At 38.2% G+C, this 15,019-nt stretch overlaps 1 pseudogene; it reads right to left on the bottom strand.

Moving 5' to 3' along the window:
- The window catches only part of LOC114471899 (uncharacterized), a 37,234-nt pseudogene extending 31,803 nt beyond the window's left edge, over positions 1-5,431 (bottom strand).
- Between the last annotated feature and the right edge of the window lie 9,588 nt (positions 5,432-15,019).

Here is a 15,019-nt window from a genome sequence, read left to right as displayed (position 1 = left end):
GAGACATCAGTTCCCGTTAATTATTGAAGTGTTGGACTCGTGACAAAGATGTTTTTCCCAACATGAACTGTTTCCTGTGTATTCTGATAACACTGTTACAAGTTGCTCTGTGGAGTGTCTGTCTCCAGTTGTAAACAGGATTAAATCCACCAGCAGAGCGACAATGCTCACTGAGAGACTGAATAACATCTCGCTGCTTATGTTTGAAAAAGAGCTCACGGAGAAACTGGACTTGTTCAAGGCCAAGTCTGGCCCTTTAAATATAGAGCTGCGCAGTGGGAACAGGTAAGCACCATTATTGTTGTCCTTTACTCTGCTGCTAAGCCCAATAGTTGTGTTCAGATGGTTAAATAGATTTGCTGATCATGCGTAATGTGGAAACGTTATGACTTTATGAGAGTGCATGAGTACACGCATGAGTGTTTCACTATGTTCATCTCATTGGACACACAATGTCTGTGTGTTATGTTTTTGTGGTGTTTTTATATATTGAGAACACAAAGTGTGCTTTTTCTATTACTTTGTTATTGATTTATTTGAGAGCATGTGAATGTTTAGACCTGCTGTGAACAACTGTTGACTATTACTGATAAAACACACACAACGTGTGGATATGTTTTGTGTTAATAATGTTGTATTCCAGAGAGATACATTCTTTTGAATGTTTGTGGAGGTGAAACACTGTTAAAAATACATTTGGCACACCCAGTATTTGCTGGTGCACACCCAATGTCTTTTTTCTGGCTACGTCAGTGCCCTGCTAGATGCTACATGTTTAGCATTGAGGTGCTAGCTGCTACATGTTTAGCATTAAGGTGTTAGATTATACATGGTTAGCACTGAGGTGTTAGCTGCTACATGTTTAGCATTAAGGTGTTATACATGGTTAGCACTGAGGTGTTAGCTGCTACATGTTTAGCATTGAGGTGCTAGCTGCTACATGTTTAACATTGAGGTGCTAGCTGTTACATGTTCAGCATTGAGGAGTTATCTGCTACATGTTTAACAGTGAGGAGTTAGCTGCTACATGTTTAGCATTGGGGTGCTAGCTGCTACATGTTTAGCATTGATGTGCTAGCTGCTACATGTTTAGCATTAAGGTGCTAGCTGCTACATGTTTAGCATTGGGGTGCTAGCTGCTACATGTTTAGCATTGAGGTGCTAGCTGCTACATGTTTAGCATTGAGGTGCTATCTGCTACATGTTTAGCATTAAGGTGGTAGCTGAGGCTACCAGAGCTCCGCTGATCCACAAACTCTTTCTCTTACTAGGGTTTCGTTTTCCATCCAGTGTTTTTATTTAAACTAAAATGAACGCCCACGGAGCACAGCAGCGACTTCTCCTCTGGTTCTCCTGTTTCTTGTGTTGTGGTCTGTGCAGCAGTAATATATGTATCGTGGGAACTTGTGTAATGAGAAAGTTTTCACACTGTTTGGAGTGAGTGAGTGTTTTTAGTGTTTTTTTTTTTTTCTGTAATTAATCACTATTAACGCGAAAAAGTCTCAACCCAACATATTTTAGGGTGTTTCTTATCCTTAGATCTGCTGTTTTTGTGGCAGCTAATCCAAAAATAATTATTTTATCCTCTAACATGTGGCATGAAGTCATCCTGGCAGCCCTGTTATCATCTCATCACCTGAATCTTAAACATCCTCCGAGGTTTTATTCATCATCCTTTCATCTTTTTTTTGGCTCCCCAGTTGGCAAAGGGCAGCGGTTCAGAGGCCTCATGGGTAATATATGTGCTAAACTAATCAGCACTAGCCACGCTGTGAGGAAACACAAGGATCTTTCAAGCACTGATAAAAAAAGACAAGTTATCTTCACTAACGCTTTGGTGAGTCTTTGCCTTCCTCCAGTCGGAGTGAGAGGAGGAAGACAGGAAGTTGTGATCTGAGCAGTTCTTGAACTGCAGAGAAACTCCTTGATGGGAAGTCCACGCTGGTCTGACAGGCCATCGAGCTAATGAAAGAGTCAAAATTAAAGGAAATTTTAGTACATTTTCTTTCATTCTGAAGGAACATCAGAGAGAATATTCTCAACATTTAATGGTTGTTGCACACCCACTGGGAAAGATTTGGTTCTTCAACTTTATTACTTATTCCACTGATGACCTACTATAAAAACCGAGGGTGTCATAACACTTTTTTCTACTTTTTCCCAATAGTGTTGCAGCTGATAAATGATACACTTGCTTGCACAGGATCGAGTCTTATTAGCAGGCAGTCGCAGCTCCTTTGAACTCAGAATGTCATTATGGCAGCACAACGGCACGCTGTGGCGACGTCTGCAATCAATTACTGTCAAGGGGCAAAATACATTACTTACTTTAAGTGACTCTCTTGCAATTTGCGCTTCCGTGACTCAGCCATATTTTGATTTAAAGAGTAACTAAAGCCTAAAATCATATTTTTTTCCTGCTGAAAACAAAAGTGTAGGTGATTGATTCTTGTTCAGCTCTTGACATTTTAGTCAAAGCATTTCAATTTGGTGTATTTTGTTATACAAATGTAAAAGTGACTGAAACGCAGCTATTACAAATGAATGTTGCTATTGGTGGCAGTTGTCAAATGACTGACAGGGCTGCTGTTACAGAGTGACTGGGCGTGTCTTAAAGGAGCAAAGTGTAGGATGTATAAATCAGACTCCATAGTGACACCACAGTGTTTAGTGTAACTGCAGTCATCAGCTAAGCCACCACGGGACCATCAACTGTTTAGTACCAGAGCACAGCTGATACTGTGACTAGAGGATAGATACCTGACCAAACCCTGACGGCACCGGACAGGTCGGGTTGGGACAGATATTTAGAAGTGGTGGTGGTGTTGGGTCACATGGTGTGGTTAGCATGCAGCGTTCTTCATTTCCTGCTGCAGCTGCTGTAGCTTTAACTGTAACAGTGAGAACAGGATCCAGTGGAGGGAGGATGGAGCAGAGGAATAATAACATGGATTATCATGATCTTTCATACATGGATTATGGAAATCAATCTGATGGGTCTCCTTCACTTTGTCTTGTTACGTCTGCGCTGATCTGGTGTTGACATTAACAGGTGTTTATTTATATAATTGGTTCTTACCACTTAAACATGTCATTTCTTTGAGAATAAAATGAGGTTTTCACTGTTGGGTCAGACTCAGATCAGAAAATGCGAGACTGCTCACCAGCATCATTTAACGTCACGTCTGCAGAAATGCACAGGAAATTTGCTCCTAGAACAGCAAAACAAAATGTATCACATAATCTGTTCAAGGCAATTGGTAGAAATACTGTATGTGTGGACACATTATCTTTGGTTATAAGCGCTTAATAAACCATTAGCATTAAAAGACTTGTGTTTATTTTTAACAAATCATGCCCTATGCTCCTGAAAGTGGAGCCCCGCCCATTATCAAGGCATTTGAAAAACAATTCCCGGCTAAAATTTCAGATTAATTACACATCAAAGGTTTAGTTTGTGAAAAAAAAGTTTTAGAAAAATGTTTAGTTTTTAATGTATGTGTTTCATTTTACACTTTGGTGCTGACATCTCTGATACGTGGCTGTGTGGAAGAAGCACTGCAGAGGCGTCACATCCACACTAGAGGATGGAAACTAACCAACGCCCTACTGGACCCTACGGGAAATGCAGATGTAAATGTCATACTATCGTACTACTAATACTAACTTACTACTAATACTAACATTATACTAACACTAACGTACTACTAATACTATCTTACTACTCATACTATCGTACTACTAATACTAACATTATACTAACACTAACGTACTACTAATACTATCATACTACTAATACTAACATTATACTAATACTATCGTACTACTAATACTAACGTACGACTAATACTAACAAACTACTCATACTAATGTACTACTAATACTAACGTACTACTTATACTAATGTACTACTAATACTAATGTACTACTAATAATATCATACTACTAATACTAATTACTACTTTTTTTGATTGTTTACAGTAAACCATTTATTCAAGTATTTTCAACAAAGAAATCTGACAGTATTTACAGTGCAATAAGTTCACTAGTGCAGGTCTGAGCTCTAAAAACTGAGACAGACATTACGATATGAGACAAACTTGATTATACATTAACTTCTGAATCTGTTTAATCTCTAACTGTGCCACACCTCAACTTTCCTTTACACACACAAAAACTAAGACACACCCACACACACACACACTATGTACACATACAGTTCTGAACACACTTTGTAGACCTACACTAAGATGTAATGTTAACCCTACGTTTGTCCTTAATCAGGAGATTTGATCAGTCACATGTTTGATATGTACTGCATCCACCCAGCTCTCCTACAATGCTAGGATTTGAACCAGCAACTCCCATATGCCTGCTTCTCTATTATTACATTCCTGATGAGACAAAGCAGTTCCACTTGTTGAATGTTATGCATAATTGATCCTTATTTATCAGACAAGCAGCTCAGTTTTAATATAATGGGAAATTTAGCAATTTTTTTTTCATAGATAAGTTTTTAAAAGACTTCTAAAATATTCAACTTTTGTCAGGTAGTCCATTAAAATCTGTGAAGCACCGTACGTACACGGAGATTCTAACAGTTGACGTCCTGTAAAAGGCATGAACATTTAAAGCCTTTTCAGATCCAGCTCGTTTCCTTTTTTTCCCCTAGAGCGAAACTCACAAGACAAAACTTGATTCTATGATTTATGAAAAACGGTGTACACATCAGCTAGGTGATGGAAACACAAAGTGGACTGTAATAATTACCATACGGTGAAAATCTAAACAGATTTCATTGGACCGATGATTTCTGGGATAAAATGCGAAATAGTTGAAGCAATTGATCTTTGGAAAAAACCAGTTTGGGTCTCTTTCAGCTGGAGGTTTGACTTGAAGCTCACTATAAATCACTCCTACAGCTCACACCTCACAGAGGATGATGGGAAATCTACATGAATACGCGGGTGGTCCAACTTCACAATGCCCTGTGGAATCAGATTTTTCTGGATCCTTTTTAACTTGGACTTTTTTCTGCCATTCTTTGTCACCACCATCTCTTCATAGAACTCATGAGCAAGATCTCCGTCCTCGTCGTAGTACAGAGAGCTCCTCCTAGTATTAACAAAGGGCGTAGCACTTCTTGATCCCTCTTTGCTCGCTCCCATCACTTCCCGAATCGCTTCCTCCTGCGCTGCTGGAAAAAGGCCAGCCACCTTTGCCTTTGGACCCACTTCCTCCCATTCCCCTCAGAGATAAGGCGTAATTACACTCATACTAGAAGTTTTTGGTCTGGCTAGTTGGAGGCCAGATGCTCTCAGTTAGTTGTTGAAGCTAGGACCTTATCCTCTGCGGGTAATACGACGTGTTTTGTCATTGCTCCTGTTAGCAGCTTGGTTTAGCAGGAGGCTAGCTGCTAGCTGCTGATCAGCTGATCTGGAGGGTGCAGGAGACCTGTGTTTGAACTGTTTTAATATTCTTACTTATTTAGTATAAATTCAGGGAGAGACTATTATTGACCATACCATTACATTTATATTGTCCAAGTTTCTAATATCTGTGCAATAATAATTGTGAAAAAAGTGTGCCACCCTTTATGGACGTTATATCGGCTACATTTTGGTACATATGTTTCAAATATCAAGAGGAACAAGGCAAAATGTTACATCTGGAAAGAAAAAGGAAAACTTTTTTTGTACCATTATATTGTAAACCACGAGTGCAGGTGTTAATGATCTTTATGGACACAACAGCTGAAGATATGAAATACAGGAGATAATCAACAAAGAATATGAAGAAGACAAAACTTTTGTGTTTGGCTCAACATTTTTAAATGAATTAACGAAAAATAATTGAATCACTTCTTCTTCTTCTTTTTCTTCTTCTTTTTCTTTTTCTTTTTCTTTTTCTTTTTCTTCTTCTTTTTCTTCTTCATACAGACATTCACTATTTCCAACACATCCCTGCGAGGAAAATAAAAATAGAATAATAATTGGGCCATATCTTCCCTGGACCTCTTTTATCTATTCATCTATTCCAGGCAAGTCAAATCTAAAGTTTTAATTATTCAAAAGATGTGAAATATCTCCAGGTTGCAGCGTTTTGCTATAATTCATCAATTTGTCTATTTTTTCCTCTTCCATATTACGCTGTGGTCACTCTCCTCTCCTCATTCCTAATTTAAACAGGGCAGTCTTCACTAGTTTTGCACCTGTTATTAATGCATCAGAAACCTAATAAATCATTGTCAAAAGGCGAACACAGCATGTAATAATGTGACCATGTATAGCTTTAGAAATTCACCATAACCTCAGTCAGATGATAAAAATAGTAGATAATCAGTTACTGGTTTTAATACATATTCATGCTAAACTCTGTTAGCATCTGCCTTTGAAATCTATTGAATTTAAAATGTAAAAATGTTGGCATCCAGATGTGTAAAGTATTTTTATTCAGATGTTCTTCCATCTTTCAGGGTCACGGACAAATAAAACAGCTGTTGTTAACCTTTGTGAGCTCAGTGCCAAAATGTTCACGTACCAACATAAACACGGTAGTACGCACACACACAAGCACACGCACACACATGCATACACACACACACACACACACACACACTTATACGCACACACACACGCGAGCACTCACACACACACACTTATACGCACACACGCATACACACACACACTTATATGCACACACACACACTTATACACACACACACACACACACACACTCACACTGATGCGCACACACACACACACATCCGCACACACACACACACACACACACACACACACTTACACGCTATGGGGGGTGGAATAATTTACGTAGTTAGGTGTAGACACAGGTGTGGCGTGAGTGAAGCTATAGGTGACCTTCACTATGTAGCACCGTCTGTGTGACATAGTTAGGCGTTTACACGTGCAGGCGTAAACCAGGATAAAACTGAAGCGATTTTATTTTGCAAAACATCTTAGAGAGAAATTATCAAAGCAAATAGTGCTAACTTTTAATTCTCATATTAAACAAATCACAAGGACAGCCTTCTTCCACCTCCGTAATATCTCTAAAATCAGGAATATCTTGACCCAGAGTGATGCTGAAAAACTAGTCAATGCATTTGTTACATCTAGACTAAATTATTGTAAACTAAAAAGTCTCCAGTTAATCCAGAATGCTGTAAAATCTAGAATAGAGTTTAAAATCATCCTGTTAGCATACAAAGCTCTACATGATCAAGCTCCTGTATATCTCAAAGACCTGTTAGTGTCCTGTCGTTCAGGCAGAACACTCCGCTTTTAGTCTGCTGGTCTTCTGGAAGTACCTAAAGTGTCTAGAAGTAGAACAGGAGGCAGATCATTCAGCTACCAGGCTCCTCCCCTTTGGAACCAGCTCCCAGTCTCAGTACGGGAGGCTGCTACTCTCTCCACCTTTAAAATTAAACTCAAAACTTACTCATTTGCTAAAGCATATGTCAAATAACAGATGTCTTGATGTTTGAACTGGCAGTTCCTGGTCGATGGTTCACGGCTCAACTAGTCTGGGACACTCTGATGTTCTCTCTCTATCGTGTTCTGATCGCTCTTCTGTCCACTAACTCAAACCAGTCGATGACTGTCACCTCTGAACCTGGTTCTAACGGAGATTTCTTCCTGTTATAAAAACAAAATAAGGGCGTTTTTTTCTTCCCACTGTCGTTAAACGCTTGTTCATGTGGATCTTGTTCGGTTCTTTTTTTCTTACTATGTATTTTATATTGATAAGTGCTTTGAGATGACTTTGTTGCATTCTACGCTATATAAATAAAGTTTAATTGAATTTAAAGAACATATTTAACACAAGACTGAGCCACATCTGGTTACTTTCAATAGAAAATTTTTCATCCAGATGTCAGAAGCGTAATAGTCTGAACTTCTTCAGCTCTTTATATGTATTCTTAGTCTCTGAGCAAAAATAGAAGATTTCCTTCCATCATCCATCAGACAGTACATTATCCTCCTTGTCTTCATTAGTGGCATTAATAAGTCATTCAGCTCCTTAACTTCCTTTTCTTTTTTCCTATTAACTTTATTCAGGCCAAACCATTGAGCTGTCTGCTTTCCTTCCTGTATTTCTTCGCTCAGACACGTCGTCACCAGTGGAAATGTTTGACACTCGGCTGGTGAGAGTTGCTTTGTGGCACGGGTGATGATTCCAATGATAATGATTGCGATGATAAAGGACGTGTCTCTGGTCTAATAGCACTTGATTTCCCAATTGGCCGTGGAGAGGAGAGAAAGGAGATATCAGGGTTGCTCATCCAGAGAGGATGACCTTTAATTTCACAACAAACCCTGCAGAAAGCATGTGTTTCCCTCCCCACGAGCCAGCATTGAACTGCACAAAGTCAAACTTTAGTGGAGTGCCAGCTGGAGGAGTTGACAAGGTCAACTGCCATCACTCAGTGTGGAGGAATTTTAGATGATCCCTTTTTCTTTTCAAAACATCACCTCCTCAGAATCCCTGAGTGGAAGAAGAGAGTCTAAAGGGAATTAGGTTGAAAACTAAAATACGTGAGCAGTTATCTATAGATGAAAAGAAAAATATATACTTGATACTCAAATATTGTTTTAGTTTTTCCAAAACATGATAATTTACTCACAAAGATTGTTTTTGTCATGACCATAAATAAATGGTTTGTTGAAACATTTGACTTGAACCGCAGATTATTGTGGGATTTGAAGTCTCGTACAACGGACACCACATTTACATGGGAGCTTTATTTCCTCTATAAAGCAAAATAAAAGTTAGTTCCTCTTTAAACTGACCTTGTAAAACTTAATTCCTAATGCAAATTTAATTCTGAATTAAACCTAAATCCGAATTAGATGGCTGGTTTATTCCTATGTTAATTCCAAATTTAATAATTCCTCCTTCTTGTAAACACTTAATTCCACTTTAAATTAATTCCTGTTGCTCTGTGCATACGCGACTGGCAGTGATGACGCGCTAGTAATGACATAGTCCAGAATGGCCACCCGGACTAGATTTGAGACTTTTTATTTAATAAGAGCCTTAAAAGTCATGACATAATGAAAAGAATGGATGAAGGGATGCATAAACGTGGACATTCACACGGACTTATTACACACACACACACGAACATCGGCAAACGCGTCACAAATGACGCGCGGTTCATTATAAAGTTTATTTTTCACTCAACGTTCTGCATAGTGGAGGAACAACAGCTTTTTGTGAATCCGCTCAGTGTGCACGCACACATTGCTACAATTCACGACAGTTCACCATCGCAAATGAACAAGTGAATCCACCGCTGTGTGTGTGTGTGTGTGTGTGTGTGTGTGTGTGTGTGTGTGTGTGTGTGTGTGTGTGTGTGTGTGTGTGTGTGTGTGTGTGTGTGTGTGTGTGTGTGTGTGTGTGTGTGTGTGTGTGTGTGTGTGTGTGTGTGTGTGTGTGTGTGTGTGTGTGTGTGTGTTCGGCATGAACCCTGAGCTTTGACTTCTTTTTTCATTTAAATCCAAAAAGGAAACAATATCACAGCACAATGTGAATCATGACTGCCTGCTGTTAAAATGTTGTCAACATCCAGGGATTTGACTTCAATCTGAAGAAACCTCTACAGGTAAAATTTGCCAAAACACACAGAAATACAGTAAGATAAAATTAAGCTTTTTTAAGTTGCTAACCCATCAGTACTTTCACTTACTACTAAAACAGTACAATGTAACTAGTATCAGGGGGATTGGACTGTAGGTGCTGACCCAGTTTCTATAGTAACATCTGTGCAAAAGTTGTAAAGAAACTGGGCCGATTCATAAACACAAGCATGCGCCGTTATTAACTGGTCACTGTTGGCCGTGACGACGCCAAATAAAACATTGTAATTCATCTCTCCGGTGAACAACAATAATTAATCATAACTTCTGAGCGGTGGCGCTTTTTTCTAATAGAAATTACAATTGTTGCTATGTTGTGTATGTAATCTTTGTAACTATAACTATAGATCTTAGGTAACCTGTAATTGTACCGGATTACTTTTTTAAAGTAATCCTCCCTACCCTGAACATATGTGACATTAGGTGGAAAAGTGGTAAAAAGGGTTTATAAGTGCTGGAAATGTCTTGAAAGTGGAAAAAATGTGCACACAACGCATTCAAATTTTATGGAGAAGTGTCATGAATGGGAGAAAGGTAGCAAAACTGCATTAAAAGGAGCAAAAATATGGCCAGAAAAAAGTGATGGAAATAGGTTAAATATGGCAAATTTGGTGAAGAAGCAGAAAAAGGGTAAAAATAAGTAAAAATTGGCTCAAATTGTTCAAAAGATTCTAACAAATTACATCTAACCTCTGAGTAGCCAGGACTTCACCAATCATGGTCATGAGCTCAAAGTTATTTTTCTCAAACCTTGTCTCTGATTTTTTTCATTTTTTCAGTCTGAAAATGGCCGAATGAGCCATTACTGACATCAAAGAAATACGCCTGTGGATTCAGCAACACAACAAAGGTATTGTTGCATGGAAGGTTGTCCCATAGATTTGTGGGACAACAAAAATAAAAAATAAAAATAAAAACAAAAATAAAAAATGAAATGAACAGTCGGAGCCCGTGGCAGGTCAACTATGTGATCACCTACTTAGGAACAATTTATACGAGAACTTTCAGTCTGGCTTTAGAGCCAATCACAGCACAGAGACTGCCTTAGTAAAAGTAACCAATGATCTCCTCTTAGCCTCAGACAGAGGGTTGGTCTCAGTTCTGGTTCTCTTAGATCTCAGTGCAGCCTTTGATACAGTGGATCATCATCTACTGCTGCAGAGACTGGAAAGTGTTTTTGGGATTAAAGAAACAACGCTGGGTTGGTTTAAATCCTACCTATCAGACAGAACCCACTTTGTTCTTGTTAATAATCTGTCCTCAGCGCACGCCAGAGTTAATCATGGAGTTCCACAAGGTTCAGTTCTGGGACCATTACACTTTACATGTCCTAGTAACTCACTAAAAAGTCTCCAGTTAATTCAGAATGCTAACAGGTACTAACAAGAGAGAGCATATTTCTCCAGTATTGACTTCCCTTCATTGGCTTCCTGTAAAATCTAGAATACAGTTTAAAATCAAATGCACTAATTTACATCAATAAGTGCAATGACTGATCAACTCACACATGTTAAAAACATGGAATGCTCATATTATGATTTTGAGCAAGATTTGGACATAGAGACGAACCTACATCAGCAAACTAATTATGCATGTAAATATTACACAGATGTTGTTTTCAGCAATGACATTAAAACAGACAAAACATTTTCTTTGATCCATTTCAACACTAGGAACGTGGATTCCAATTTGCTTGAAATTCTGAAATATTGAAATATGTTGAAGAATAGATTTACTGTGGTTGTCTTAACAGAGGATAAAAGGGTTTGAATTTAATGTTGATGGTTACAGATTATTTTATGTTAACAGAACAAACACGAAAGGAGGTGGAGTTGCTTTATTTGTTCATAGTGATTTGAAATGTAAAATAGTTGAATGCATGACTACTGCAATAGAGGATGTAATGGAATGCTGAACTGTTGCAATTGAAATGAAAAAGCAAAAAAATATTGTAGTTTCATGTATATATCGAACTCCAGGCTCCAGCATAAACACATTTATTGATAAGCTGGAAGAAATATTTGTTGGATTGAATGAAAATCAAACAAATCTAATTTGTGGAGACTTCAACATTAATTTGCTGAATGTATCCACTGATGCCAACAGTTATTTTTTTCTGAATGCCATGTACAGTAGAGGCCTCTATCCAGCATCCACCTTGGGTTAGATAATATTTTCTTAAATGTAGGCCTGCTAGAAAACTCAGTCCAAAGTGGTCTTCTGATAAAAAACACAACTCATCATCTCCCAGTATTTCTAACATATTCTTGTGAAATAAAAAAAAATAAAACAAATAGAGAGTAAATACCCTAAAGTTGTTAGAATGAGAACTGAGGAAACATTGAACAGATTTCAGGATGATCTATTGAAAGAACGATGGGTAAGTGTTTGTAAATCTAACGGCGCAAATGAGGCATTTAATGAATTCCTTGAAAAGTACATGATGCTGTATGATAAGAACTGTCCCACAAAAATATTAGAAGAAAAAAGAAAATGTGATGAGAAGCCCTGGCTAACAAAAGGTATTCTAAGAGCGTGCAAAAAAAAAAAAGAAGAAACTGTATGAGGGCTCCTTAAAACTGCAAACAAAAAAATCCAGAAAAAAGATACAAAGTTTATAAAACTAAATAACAAGTATGAAGAGGAATGTAAGAAAAGGGTATTACTCTGTGTTGATAGGAAATAAAAGTAATATTAAAGAAATATGGAAAGTCCTATGTAATGTGACACATAGCCATCCATCTTTTTATATGAATGAGCATAATAAAGGAACGGATGCTACAGAAATGGCAGATGGATTTAACTCCTTTTTTGTTAATGTTGGTCACAATCTTGCCCGATCTATTCAAATAATGAAGAAAACAACTGGAAAAGTGAAAACGAAGTCATGCAATTCTTATATCTTGGTGAAGTTAGTGAGACTGAAATAATTGCCACTGTCTCAAAAATGAAAAGCAAAAAATGACAGTAATGGTTTAGATATGATCATTGTGAAAAAAAAAAATAAATAAATAGTGTATTTGCAAACCATTAAAGCATATTATTAAACTTTCTTTCAACAATGGTGTTTTTTCAGACAAAATGAAGGTGACAAGCACAGTCACACACTATCGGCCTCTATCTTTGCTTTCTCAATTTTCAGAGATTTTGGAGAAGTTTTTTGTTGACAAATGTATTAATTTTATCAAAAGATTTACCCGAATTCATGAAAGTGAGTTTGGTTTGAGGAGTAATAGGTCAACAGCATTAGCATTAATGAAAATAACAGAGTACATTACAACAGAATAAAAATTATACTCTTGGAGATTTATTGACATTGAAAAGGCTTTTGACACTATTGATCATATTTAAAAAATGACAGGCATCTGGAATTAAAGGTGTTGTGCTAAAATGGGTAACCAGTTACTTAGAAAATTGTCAGCAGTATGTAAATTATGCAGGGCACGTTTCAAGAAGTTAATAAACTAAATGTGGTGTCCCACAAGGGTCTGTTTTGGGGCCGATGTTTTTTTTGTAAATAAATGACCTCTGTGATGTGTCTAAAATATAATGTTTGCTCTTTTTGCAGATGACACAAAATTATTTTGTTCTGGGAAAAATGTAAACACACTAGTCAATGCTGTTGAAACAGAAATGGTCAAACATCAAAAATGGTTTAATAGAAACAAACATTCATTAAATTTAAGTAAAACTATGTTTATGTTTAACAATCAAAAATTTATCAAAAATGTTGAATTGATTTTTAATGGAGTTCAAATTGAAAGACTCTCTGAATTTTGTTTTCTTGGAGTTATTATTGATGAGAACTTAAAATGGAAGCAACATATTGTTTATATAAAAAAAGACAATTTGTAAAAATCTTGCTGTTTTGAACAAAGTAAAATATTTGTTAAATTATAAAGCAATGCAAATTTTAGATTCATTAATTCTGCCATATTTCATGTATTGCCTTGATGTCTGGGGAAATTCATACAATACTAATTTAATGTGGCCAGCAAAGGTTTTTTTACTGTAAACAGTGAAAGCAGCAGAAGGAACTTTGAATGGCCTTTTGTGAGAACCACACTCAAACAAATGTGCATCACATAGATTTGCGTTATTGTCATTGCAACAAGTACAACAAAAGGGAAAGTGCAGCCCATTCAGTGCAACAAGACAAAATATATCAGAAATATGAAATATATAAAAACTTTGTTATAATAAAAACACATTATGACAAGATGAAATAAAATCCAAATTAAATAGGCACAGTCTAAAACACCAGATTGAACGAAGGGTAGTACATGAGGTGCAGAGAAGTTGTAGTGTGTATATACAGTGGATATTGCAGAATGAATATAACACAGGGGTAGAATCAGTTGTATCAGTATATTGCACGTATTACAGACACATTATTTAGGGCTCTTACAGCAGTTGGAAAAAAGCTGTTTTTCTGTCTATTAGTCATGGTTTTGATGACCCTGTCCCGTCTGCCCGACGGCAGTAGCTCAAACAGGAAGTGGCCCTGGCGGTAGGACTCCTTCAGGGTGGAGATGGCTCTCCTGAGACAGTAAGAGCCATGAAGGTACTCCAGTGTGGGCAGAGTGCACCCAATGACCTTCTCAGTCATTTTGGTGACCCTCTGGAGTTCTTTCCTGTTTGCCACTGTGCACCTGGCAAACCACGTACAGAGGCAGTATGTGAGGATGCTTTCCATTGTGGAGCGGTAAAAAGACACAAGCAGTCTCTGGCTGAAGAGTCTTTGTTGTGCTTTTTTACCAGCTGTGTAGTGTTTTTATTCCAGGTCAGCATCTCCTTGATGTGGAAAGCGAGTTCACATCGAGAAGAAGCTGACCTGGAATAAGAACAATACACTTGGATGTATTTACGGACACTGTGCTGTGTTACATCAAGAACTGTGTGGACACGGTCACAGTGGAGAAACGTATCCAGGTCTACCCCAACCAGAGACCCTGGATGACCAGAGAGGTGAAGCAGCTGCTGAAGGACAGAAACACCACCTTCAGAGCTGGCGACAGGGCTCTTTACAGCATAGCCCTCACCAACCTGAAAAGAGGCATCAGGAAGGCCAAGGTGGACTTCAGGAGGAGGATCGATGACCACCTGGACAGCAACAACAGCAGGCAGGCATGGATGGTGGTCCATCAGCTCACCAACTACAAACCTGACATCAGAGCTGCTTCAAGACTGAATCACCAGGAGAAGCCACGTTGCCACCAGTGGCCGGGAGGAGCCCCGCCCTCAGAATGGGGTCCACAAGGTGAGGCGCACGCTGAGGGGGGTCAACCCCCGCAAAGCAACAGCCCCTGACGGCGGGTATTGAAAAACTGTGCATACCAGCTTGCTGGAATCTTCACCAG

The sequence above is a fragment of the Gouania willdenowi genome, chromosome 11, assembly GCF_900634775.1.
Source record: "Gouania willdenowi chromosome 11, fGouWil2.1, whole genome shotgun sequence".
In the NCBI taxonomy this organism is placed as follows: Eukaryota; Metazoa; Chordata; class Actinopteri; order Blenniiformes; family Gobiesocidae; genus Gouania; species Gouania willdenowi.
This window is presented reverse-complemented; position numbering and strand designations above follow the sequence as displayed.